The sequence below is a fragment of the Hemiscyllium ocellatum genome, chromosome 4, assembly GCF_020745735.1.
Source record: "Hemiscyllium ocellatum isolate sHemOce1 chromosome 4, sHemOce1.pat.X.cur, whole genome shotgun sequence".
NCBI classification, from domain to species: Eukaryota; Metazoa; Chordata; class Chondrichthyes; order Orectolobiformes; family Hemiscylliidae; genus Hemiscyllium; species Hemiscyllium ocellatum.
In genome coordinates this window covers 28,190,691-28,203,380 of record NC_083404.1, presented here as the reverse complement: position 1 = coordinate 28,203,380, position 12,690 = coordinate 28,190,691, and the positions used below count along the sequence as shown (strand labels likewise).

Here is a 12,690-nt window from a genome sequence, read left to right as displayed (position 1 = left end):
TGTGACTTCTGACTCTGCCCAAAATTAAGTCAGTTCTGTGAAGTCAGACCGCTGAAAATGAGGACCAATATTAGATACAATTGTGATCTCCTGAAATTCATAGAATCTTAAAGAAGCAAATGTCATGTTGATGATCCAAAGTCAAAAAAAAATTCATTGAAAAAGTAGGAATGAGAATTTAAAAACATGCAACACTTATTCCTTGTAGAAGTAACAGTGATAAATTGCATGAATCTGAGAAACAGGAAATGATCTTACAACCCCTTGAACCTGTTCCATCTTCAATAAGATCACATCCATCAAGCCTGTAAGATCAAAAATCTAATAGCAAATAGCTAAAGGGAAATAAATGTACAACAGAAGCAAAGATGCCAGTGAAATGAGTCATGTGTTTCTTCTCAATGCTTTTCTCCTATAATCTCAAATCCACTATATTTCCCTTTAAGTAAGGTCAATTATGCTGCAAATAAAGTGCCAGAAAGGGTAAGATGATGCTGGCCAATGCCTACACGCATTCTTTAAAAACACTTGGAATACTGGAAACCTTTTGTTCACAATGCCTCACTAACTGGAAAAGTGTATAGCAGCACAGTTTATATGGAGAAGAAATCTTGGGAGAAAATAAGAATAGTTTTTTTTATTGTCTTCATATCTGGAACTAAAATAATTTGAGCTAAATGAGACTATTAGAACAGAAAGTACTTGCAACTGTGTAATGTAAACCATTTAAGCAAGTAGTTCTTTATTGTTTAATAAAAAAATTCATACTCCATGCAATGAATTATTTTCTCATTTCCCTACCCGGAAAGGAAACAAACATGCATTTATTTAGTTCCTTTCAAGATCTTAGGATATCCTAAAGCATTTTAAAATCTAATGAAGTACTTCTGAAGTGCAGTCATTGTTCTAACATTGGAACTGCAGAAGGTAATTCATCTGCAACTCCTCCAATAGACAACAATGTCATATTCACCACAATCTATTATTTAATTAAGTTGATCACAGGATGACCCTGTTTCTCTTCTTTGAAACGGTGCTAAAACATATTTTATGCTCATCTAAGAGCAGACGGGATCTCAGCTTAATGTCTCATCAGAAAGCTGGCATTTTTGATGGGTGTAGTACTGACAAAGTGCTGCAGTAAGTATCAGCCTAGATTTGCCCTGGAGAGGAACTTGAAGTCTCAAAATAACTCGACTTTAAAGAAATTTATTGAGAGCTTCAAATCACACGCTGACTGGATGTACCACAATTGCTGTAATGGATTCAATTCCAGTTAAGACAATTTTGCTGATAATATCTGGCACTCTGCCTTGTATAATCTAAACTCATACTAAGCAGCACAGCTGGAGCTTTCATCAACACCAAAGCCTGTATTTCCTTCACCCTGACCTCAAATTGTTGCTTCTTGATTCAGCAAATGCTCTGCAATTCTCAACCATTCCTGCAGATAGGTGTATGTTCTCATCCCATCCTATTGCATCCATCCTCTACAGCCACATATCTCCTCGTACTCACGTTAGTGTACTAAATGCAAGCATTTGGAGAACATTATCTGTACTTAATTACTACATTAGGAATGCAAGTTGTTAACAAATGAAACTACATCAAGAATTCTTCAAAAAACAAACACAGCTATATTAACAAACATCCACTTAACTAACAGTGATCAGAACAAGAAATGCAGAATCAAAAATCCAAACAAGTCAATTTTTATTTTACAAACTGGTATTCAAATTCAGTAATTTCTTCAGTTTTAGGCTGTCAAGTTTCCTTTTCGACCCTGATGTAAGTAACTCAAACAATGGGAAAAGTAGAAAATCATTTTAAAAACAGTATCTGTAAACTTACCCATTAAATTGGCTTCATGTTACAAATATCCAAAGTCTATGTAGGCCTTCCCTTACGTTGTTGGTTGAGAATTTTCACCTGAGTTAGTGAGGGAATGAAAGATGGATCAGAGAAGGTATTGCCTCAGCATGTTCCTCTGAAACTACACCATCTATAGTGTACCATAATATAATGCAGAAAAAAAACATAATATAAGCCACATAACAATTGGAATCAAAATTTGGGACGGCACGGTGGCAGAGTGGTTAGCACTGCTGCCTCACAGTGCCAGAGACCTGGGTTCAATTCCCACCTCGGGCAACTGCCTGTGTGGAGTTTGCACATTCTCCCCGTGTCTGCGTGGGTTTCCTCCGGGTGCTCCGGTTTCCTCCCACACTCCAAAGATGTGCAGGTTAGATGAATTGGCCATGCTAAATTGCCCGTAGTGTTCGGTGAAGGGGCAAATATAAGGGAATGGGTGGGTTGCTCTTCGGAGGGTCTGTGTGGACCTGTTGAGCCGAAGGGCCTGTTTCCACACTGTAAGTAATCTAATCTAATCTAAAATATAATTTAAGCATTTTACACAGCCAAAATAATTCATTATTTTTTATTAAAATGGTGTGTTTCAAGCTGAGCTTTTTTACAATATTGAGAGGAACTAACATTTATGCTCAGAATGGGGATATTGATGAAGCCATTTGTAAAGGCTACATCTGGAGTCGATCATTAACTCAGATTTGGGTGATGGTGATGACTACCTTTTTTCCATGGTGTTCAGTGGAGACTCATAAAACCTCCCTGGATATTGCCACTTCCAACAGCAATTTCAGCAAGAGTTATAAATTCTATATGGGAAGAAATAAAAAGTTATAAAGTCACTGAGAAAGATCCGAGAAAGAATAAGCAAATAAATAGAATACATTGATCCTCAGGAAATATTGTAAGTTTACCACTGAAGGCAAGGCAAAACAAGTTAATTGATAAATGCAGGTTTAAGAGGATGAAAAGCAGTTGTGATCAAGACCAGTAGGGTAGTTAGAAAGAAAATGGATGAAAAGATGATGCATTGTAAGTCACAGCATTGGATGATAACAGAACAGTGGAGTAAAGTTGTTGATTGCACCAGCTGATTCAACACTTCCTTTTGTGGTATAAATATCTATGTTCTTTTTTTCAAGTATTAGAAATCTTCAACACTATAAATCTGCGATGTTTGCCTCTTGGAACCAGTAGGGTATGCATTTTTATGTTATGATGCACTGTTACATTACAGTAGCACATGGCCAGTCAATTTCAGAAACCATACACATCCCAAGCAATGGCATATGACATTGCTCATTAGCAATTAGAAGCTTGCATAAAATCTCAAATGAGCAAAGCCTTCCCTTCCCCAAAAAGTAATGCATTCTTTGATTGTATCAGAAACTTCGAATTTACTTAGCAATTTTCATGTAGTAAAATATCCCAACGGTGCTTCACTGGATCTCATCAAGCAAATCTGAAACCAAGCACATAACATTTACACTAAAGAAGAGGCTTTCAGTAGCATCTGAGATACTTTAATTTAAAAATGTTTGAAATTCAGAGTTGTTACGGTTTTGGTGGACAGAACCATACTAGGAGGCAATCGACCATTTGAAAGCCATACTAACCAGCAAGCCAGTTTTAGCTACACCAACTTTTTCAAACATTTTAAAGTTACCATCAATGCTAGTGACATAGGAGTTGGAGCTGTGCTTCTACAGGAAGATGAGGATGGGATTGAACTGCCAGTTGGCTACTTTTCAAAGAAGATCAACATCCAACAGAGGAAATACTCCACAATTGAAAAGGAATTATTGAGTTTGGTACTGGCCTTACAGCATTTTAATGTGTATGACACGAACAATATGTCGGAGACAGTGATGTACACGGATCACAATCCTCTTATATTCTCTGAACGCTTTAAAGACAAGAATATGAGACTTTTTCCTTGGAGTCTTATGTTACAGACTTTTAATTTAAAAATAGTACATGTTACGGGTAGTAAGAACGTAATCACGGATCGTTATCGCGGATTTAACTAATAAAGTTAGATGACATTTGTATTTAATGTTTTTTTATGGGTGAACTTAGATTAAAGTTATCAGTATGTTAGGGTAATGTGTTTAAAGAATAGAAAAAAAGCCATCTTTTCATGATGATGGTTTGTTTTTTTTCTTAAAGGAGGGAGGTGTTATGAAGATGTGGGTACATTGTACCTTTAAGAGAGTTAAAAGCTAGCAGAACTACCTGACAGCACCAAGTGTTCTGAGTAAGATACAATGTAACCTTTTGGTCCAGCAGCTAGGGTAGCTGGTTGCCTGGAGAAAAAAAAAACAAATTTGAATTAGGCCAATTAGTTTAAATTATACACCGAAAAAAAATCAAATTCCAATCAATTACGAATTTAGTACCTTAACAATATTAAAAACTGATGCTTTGGGGGTATAAGACCGGAAAAATTGAACAGTTGGGAGAGAACTGCCAAAAGACCAACAGATATAGGCTGCTGGTCAGAACTCTCTGAGGTGTACTGGTCTCGAGAAGGGGTTTGCACGGAGAAAACCATCAACACTAACCTGGAGAGCAAATCCAAATGAGAAGATTCCACCGCTGGCTGGTTTTAAAATTTGTATTTTTCAGTAAATCTTAATCAGGGATTTTTATCAGACTATTATAGAAGGGAAACTAAAAAAAAATAGATTAGAAGAAGAGTTGTAAATAGTTGTTAGTTAATTACTTTCATACTTTAACAAAAAGTTGGTAATTTTTACTTTAATTAGTTCTTAGCCTCTCGAATTTTCACAGATTACTGCACATGATAAATCCTTGCTATGTTGCTGGTTTAAACTAAGCAGGAGGGTTTACCCCGTGTCATAACACAGTTCAGAATATAGTAAGAGGAGAAAGGTAATTCAGCCCCTCTCTCCAATACAATTATAACCTATCTTATAGGTGATAGAACCTTTAAATATTTTTAAAGCAGAGGTAGATAGATTCTTAATCACCAAAGGGATGATTATTGGGGATATATAGGTATTCCAACTCAAGTTAAAACTAGATCAGCTATGATCTTAATAAATGACAGATTGGTTGCCTACTCTTGTGCATAATATTCCCTAGGATGGTGATCATAATATGATAGAATTTAATATTCAGCTTGAATGTGAGAAACTTAGGTTGGGAACAACTATCTTTAACTTAAAGAGAATTATATAAAATAAGAATACAGTTAGCTAAAGTGGACTGGGCTCACAGATCAGCAGAAAAGACAAATAAGCAATCATTCCTGATGAAGGGCTTATGCACGAAACGTCGAATCTCCTATTCCTTGGATGCTGCCTGACCTGCTGTGCTTTAACCAGCAACACATTTTCAACTGTGATCTCCAGCATCTGCAGACCTCATTTTTTACCCAATCATATCTACTATATAATTTCAAGGTCTTCCTGTGCTTTCAACACAAAGAAATGTGTAACAAAACTTACGTTATGAACATACTGATTAGTAGCAGTCATTTATGAAAATGATTCATGGCTCTCGTCAGAAATATATCCCAGTGAGGAGGAAAGATTTAAAGAGAGGGATAAACCAACTATGGCTAACCAAGGAAGTTCAGGAGAAGATCAAGTTGAGAAAAAAAACTCCTTCTCAAGGTCAAAGTCAGCAATAGCCCCGAAGACTGGGATAAGTTCAGAATACAGCAAAGGACGATTTTAAAGACAAGAAAGAGAGGACAAACTAGCAAGAAATACAAAACTGACTTAAATATATAAAAAGGAAGAGAGAGATCAAAGTGAATATAGGTCTCTAAGAAAATGAATCTGTAGTGATAGTTATGAGGAACAGGGAAATGATAGAAAGTAAACAGACATTTTACATCAGTCTTTTTGGTGGAAGATACTTCATATGTATATTAATACACATGCGTGTTCAAATACGCATTTATACTAAAAACACAGGCGGGGAATTAGACCATCTCCAGAGAAATAGTATTAGATAAACTACTGAGACTAAAGGTAAGTAACTCCCCTTGTTGGCTTGCATCCAAGGATCCTTAAAAAAAAGTTGCAGAGATCGTGATGCATTGGTTGTAATTTTCCAATGAATTCTGAACTAGCATCAGAAGATTGGAAAACTGGCAATAAGACATTCGTATTCAAAAAGGAGGGAGGCAAAAAAAAAGGAGGGAGGCAAAAAAAAAGGGATAACAATAGGTTGATTAGCCTAACCTCTACTGTTAGACAAGTATTGGAATCAACTATTGAGGAGGTAATAATAGAAAATTTGGAAAATCATTAAAATCAAGCAAAGTTAATATGGCTTCATGAAAGGGAAATCATATCTGACCAATTTGTTAAAGGTTTGAAAAAAGTCAACCTGAGGTAAATAAAGGGCGTAACCAGTAGTTTACGTTATATTTGGACTCCCAGCGACATTCAACAAGACACTCTCCAAAAGGTTAAGTCATAAGATAGGAGTTCATGGTGTTAGGGTGGATAGAGAATTGGCTAATGGACAGGAAACAAGAAGCAGGGATAACAAGTTATTTTTCAGACTGGCAAACCTGTAACCAGTGGAGTTCCAAGGGATCAGCACGGAGACTGAAACTGTTTACAATATATATTAATAACTTGGAGGAAGGAAGTAAATGTACTGTAGCCAAAATTGCAAGTGACATAAAAATATTGGAAAGACAGGTTGTGAGAGGGAGAGAGAGATACTGATACGTTAAGCAAATAGGCAAAAATTTGACAAAATGGAGTTAATGTGGAAAAATGTGAAATGGTTTATTTTGGAAAGAAGAACATAAGAAAAAATATTTACATGGAGAAAAATTACAGAAAGCTGCAACACAAATGGACTTCTGGATCCTTGGAAACATGAAAGGTAGCATATGGGTGCAGGTAATCCATTAGGCCAATGAATGTCGGCTCTGATTTCAAGGGGATTGAAGTATAAGAGTAGAGAAGGTTGAGTGCAACTGAACAAGGTGCTGGTGAGACCACATCTGGGAATACTGAGAGCAGTTTTGGCCCCCTTATTTAAGAAAGGGAATAATTTGATTGGAGGTATTCAAAGAATGCTGTGAGCCCATCACATCAATGCAAAATGTGCAAATATCTTCAGCCATAAATATCAAGCAGATGATCAATCTTAGCCTCCAATTGACATACACAACATTACACATGTCAATCTTTAACTACTTTGATTCACAGCACAATATTAAGAAACAGCTGAAGGCACTGGATACCATGAAGATATTTAATCCTAACAACATTCTGTAAACAGAACTGAAGACTTGTACTCTAGAATGAGGCATGTCTTCAGTCAAGCTTTCCAGTATACCGACAATGTGAAAACTTGCCAAATAATGCCCTGCACACAAAATGCAAGACAAATTCAAACTGGCCAATTACGACGAGTCCACCTTTGTCCTTCAGCACACTGATTGCAGGGTTGTCAAAAGTGCAATCAAATAGCCCTGGCTCAGAAATAACCTGCTTACTGACACTCCGTTGAGTTCTAAAACAGCTTCTGAACTCAATACAATCTTGGTCCACATACAGACAAAAAAGATGGAACTCCAGAAACGAGATAAGAATGAACGCACTTGGAAAGCAGCAATCAACCGAGTATACCATCAAGAAGGCTTACAAAACTGGAATCAATATGAAACAGAGGAAAATTGAAAAAATCTGTTTGGAGTTATGACAAGCACAGCACATGATGGCTGTGGTTGCTGGAGGTCAATCCACAAAATGCCCAGTGGCAACTCACCAAGCTCCTCTGACACCACCTTCCAAAAACACATAACCTCTACCAACTATAAGGATAAGGGCAGCAAATACATGGAAAGAGTGCCACCTATAAGCTTCCCCCCACTCCCCCATTCACCACTCTGACTTGGATCTACATCATTATTTCTTCACTGTCATTGTCACCGAGTCAAAATCCTGGAACTTCCTTCTTTACAGGGCTGTAGGAGTCCCTACACCCCAAGGATTGTAACGGTTAAGGTAGCAGCTCACTTTCACTTTTTCGAAGGTTGTTTAGGAATGGGAAAAGAGTGTTGGCCTAGCCAACAACGCTCACATGTCACAAACAAGAAAGAAGAAAATTCACCACCACATTTTCAAATAAAATAAAAGGATGAGTAGTATAGCCATAGCCATAGACATGCCAGCAAGAATAAAAGCCATGATTTGGAGGTGCCAATGTTGGACTGGGATGTACAAATTTAAAAATCACAACACTAGATTATAGTTCAACAGGTTTACTTGGAAGCACTAGCTTTCGGAGTGCTGCTCCTTCATCACAACCACCTGAAGAAGCAGCAGCATTCCAAAAGCTAGTGTTTCCAAATAAACCTGTTGGAGTGTAACCTGGCGTTGTGTGATTTTTAACCAAGAATAAAAGCAAAATATTACAAATGCTGAAAATCTGGAACAAACAGAACGCTAGTGAAACTTAGATGGTCTGGCAGTTCAAACAGAGAGAAAAATAGAATAGACTGTTACACTCTCTCAGAACTCAATCTGAAACTTTAACACTGTTTCTCTTTCCCAGATGCTGTCAGACTAGCTGAATTTATCCCCAGTTCTCTGTGTTTGTTCCATGCAACATAAAGTTTAACTGAATTCCTTCATGGCGAGCAGCAATACTGAACAACCATGCACAAAGATACTGTACTCCAAGTTCAGGAAACTGGTGAATAGTCTATGTAAACTATTAATTATGGATGACTATTTAAAGTTTTGTGATCTTACAAACAGAGCAATCAAGTTGTTAAGCTTCCCATTCCTTAGTAATGCAAAGTTCTTTCGGGTGTAGCTCAATACAAAATACAGTTATTACTCAGGAGACCAGTGAACTTACCAAAGCCATGAAGTGCAAGACACCCTCTCAAGCAGAGATCACAATGTGTTCAGGTAACTGGTACACTTTATGTAAGTGACACACACACACACACCATTAAGGCAAACTATGCATAAAAATCATGTGGCAATCTTCCTTCAAATCTAATTATGTTTTTCATTGGTCTGGTAAAGGTTGACTTATGGAAATAATTTAACTTGGTCCCTGAACACTACAGATTTAAAATTCTTCTGCTTGCCTTTAAAGCTCTCCATGAACAGTCAAAATTGCTGTATCCCTTTCTCCTCTCATATTTTAGTTTAACTCATGCATTTAGCACTTTTCATCAAACAGCTCAAGGTTTTTCCTCAGTTAAAAGATGCTATGTAAATAATTTCTCGCAGTGGTAAATAGAAATCACAACAATGTGCCCTTGGAAAGTCTGATTCACCAACCACTTGCAAATAATGAAGATGGTAAAAGGAGAAGTTGAGAAACTGGGACTTCGAGGTGAGGTTGTTCTCCTTCGAGGAGAAAAAAAAATGGAAAAAGTATTTTCTCAGTGTTCAAAATCATAAGGGGTCCAGACAGACTAGGAGGAGAAACTGCTCCCCATCGAAAGTTGGAAGACATTGGTTCTTTTATCTATCACCTTAGAATGGCAGGGCATGAGGAAAATCTATTTTTGGATAGTGTGGTTAAGATCTAGAATTAACTGTCCGAGTTAATCTGAGCTCTCAAGAGAATCACGACTGGTAACATGAAGAGAAACAGTTGCAGAACTACACAGGAAGCGTAAATAGGACTGGCCAAGTAGCTCTTTCAATAACTTGACACACACGATGAGATATTCTGATGATTTATAATGACTTACGACAAATATACTGAAAGATTTATTTAAGAGAACACAAGTTCGCATCATGATCAATTAAAATCCTGGCACCAGCTTTGCTTAAGTTTGTAAATCTCTCAGTTCTGAGCCATTTTAGAACAATACACAAGATTCCAATACAGTCACAACTGAGTGCCATGCCAGAGGAGCCATCTTTCTGTTGAGGTGTGAAACCAAGATCTTATCTACCTTCTTAGCTGGATGTAGAGGATTCCATGATGCTATTTCAAAGAAGATGAGACCAGTTTTCCCCAGTGTTTAAACTTCAACCCAACACCACAAATGATTTACCCAAACTACATTGTAGTTTGTAGTGTATTGCTGCAATATCACAAGTTAGTCAGCATATTTCCTACAACAGTCAACAATTCAAAAATATTTCCTTGGCTGTAAACCAGGATGACTTGTTAATGTGAAAGGCAGTACACAAGTGCAAGTCTTTCTTGAAAACATTTTGCACTCAGACAAAAAGAACTCTTGGCAAGTAATGTCCATACTTGAAATAAATTGTCTTATCTGCAGCCAATGTTACATAATGAGTAATTTTATGTCTTTAAACAACTTAAAATAATTCATTGAACAACTGATTTTAGGAAAACTTGCTGTGAGCCTCATCATTACAGCAAAACAAACAAACAGCTTCACTGTAATTAGGTGCACATTTAGTTTGCAAGATCTCACACCCAGGCCTGCAATATAGATTTGTCTCCTTTTGGCTCCACTTTAAAACAGATTGCACACGATGGCAAGGTTACACATTTGAAATTGCTCCAATACAAAGCACTCAAAACCAAAGCTAGGGAGGGGTGCTGACGGGTTGGGATTAGGGAATGATGGGGAGAAAAGGGCGGAAGGGAACAATAACGGAGGGCAGGAGGGAATGAGGGGTAAGCTGGGGGAATGAGGGGGAGGGAACAAGGGGTACACAGGAGGGGGAGGAAAGAATGAGCAAATGTTGAAGGGGCAAAGATGAGGGAGAAGGAGTTTATTGTTAGAGTGACACTGGAGGGGTGTTGGCAAGAGGGAGGAGGAGGCATGCTGACTGGGGGAGGGGGGGTGTCCGGAGATTGAGTGAGGGGAGGGGAAAGAGGAGAGTGCTGATAGGGTAGGGGGGGGAGAAGTGGGTCCTGGGGTGAGGGTAAGGAAGGGGAGAGACGGTGGTGACAGCACGTCAGGCAGCATCCACGGACAGCAAGCTAACCAGACTCTGATAAAGGGTCATCGAGACTGGAAACGATAACTTGCTTTCTCTCCATGGATGCTGTCTGACCCGCTGTGATTTCCAGGACTGTTGTTTTCAGGACAGATTCCAGCATCTACAGTAATTTACTCCTGGGGAGGGGAGGGGAGGGGGCACGAGGCTGGGGTCTCTCAGTCTCTCCTTCATGCTCCGAAACTCAGATCACGGCAACTGACGGCACTCCGCCGACGCACCGGAGCTCAAAAGCCCGTCCTGCCTCACACTATCATCGGACCGTTACCTTTTCCTCACAGCGGGGCCCGACTCCCGGATCCACGAACAGACCCTTTCTCTCCGGTTCCACCACCAACAACTACAGGGACCGCTCACTGCGCCATGACGTCAGACGTCGAATGGTTGATATTCAGGCACTGGGGCCCGGGGGTGTGCGAGTGTACAGGGTCCGGGGTGGATGATTAAACTGGGTCCGGGGCCGGGGTTTGTAACTTATACAGAGTCCGGGCCCGAGTGTATATGATTACTCAGGGTACGGGGCGCGTGATTAGAACGGGTCCGGGGCCCAATGTATAGAATTATCCAGGGTCCTGGGCATGTGATTATAACGGGACCGCACAATGTATATAATTATCCAGGGTCCGGGGTTCACACACACACACACAGACACTGCGAGCACTTGCGGTTAAAGTGTATCCAGAACCGGGTTTACATGTTAAATCACGATCTTGGCCTCGCACAAAATAACATTTGTTAACGCAGAAAGGTACGACATTTAGTGCTACTTCAACTGAGACTTTCACCAAGTATTATTCTTATTCCCGTTAGTCTCTATGCTGTTCCATTGTGAATAACTCTCTTCCTGAATGAGTTAATTGAACCTGCTTCTGCCACACTCCCAGGCTCCAGACACTAACCTCTCGGTTGTGTGAAAAATATTTTACTTACATCACTCTTGCTTCTTTTATTAATTGCTTTAAGTCTACGCCTTTCGATCCCTGTTGACTGTGTCCAGGCCTCTCATGATTTTGAATAATTCAATCATGCCTCAAAGTTAAAAATCACACACCAGATTATAGTCCAACGGGTTTAATTGGAAGCACTAGCTTCGGAGCGCTGCTCCTTCATCAGGTGGTTGTGGATAATAAGATTGTAAGACACAGAACTTATAGCAAAAGTTTATGGTGTGATGTAACTGAAATTATATATTGAAAAGACCTGGGCTGTTTGTTAATCTCTCATCTTTTAGAATGGCCACGTTGATTTCAGTTCTCTCATATGTAAATCGCAATTTCTTTTTAAAAGTTACGTTCTCAAATGAACTTTAACAATTGGTGTCTGTCAGTCCAGAAAATGTGTTGAAGGTGTGAAATTATGACAATCATTCCTCCACAGTCTTCTCCGAAGAGAAAAGTCCCAGCTTTCTGATTTTTCCTCATAATTTAAATTCCTCATTCCTGGAATTGCACTTATAAAAGTCTTTTGCACTCTGTTAAATGTATTCACATCCTTTCTTAATTCCGGTGCTCAGAACTTTGCACAATGCTCAATTTGAGGCAAAACTATAGTGGCTTTTCAAGCTCAAAAATCACATAATAGCGGGTTATAGTCCAACAGGTTTACAGGCTTTCCCCAGGTTACGAACGCCCAATTTACGAACCGACCGCCGTAAAGCCTACTTTAAAGAATCAAGTTATATACAATGATACGCACTAACAAATGGGCAGACTACTTTGCGCGATGCTCAAAACACTGTGCTGTACTGTAGTTACATTTATTATTACTGTATTATTATATTTAAGATGTTTAGGTAAAATATATACTATAATACTCAGACAAACATTTGACTAATTGACGCTATATGTAACTGTTCCGACTCATGTATAAATTCGAC

The 12,690-nt window shown here is 38.7% G+C and overlaps 1 protein-coding gene across 1 annotated transcript in view; it reads right to left on the bottom strand.

Moving 5' to 3' along the window:
• Nucleotides 1-11,165, bottom strand: part of reck (reversion-inducing-cysteine-rich protein with kazal motifs) — a 177,087-nt gene extending 165,922 nt beyond the window's left edge. The window contains exons 1-3 of the mRNA XM_060824192.1: nucleotides 11,083-11,165; nucleotides 2,589-2,675; nucleotides 1,852-1,929 (exon numbers count right to left, since the gene is read on the bottom strand). The gene's annotated coding sequence lies outside the window, so the exon portion shown is untranslated. The remainder of the gene's footprint in view (nucleotides 1-1,851; nucleotides 1,930-2,588; nucleotides 2,676-11,082) is intronic.
• Nucleotides 11,166-12,690: the final 1,525 nt, after the last annotated feature.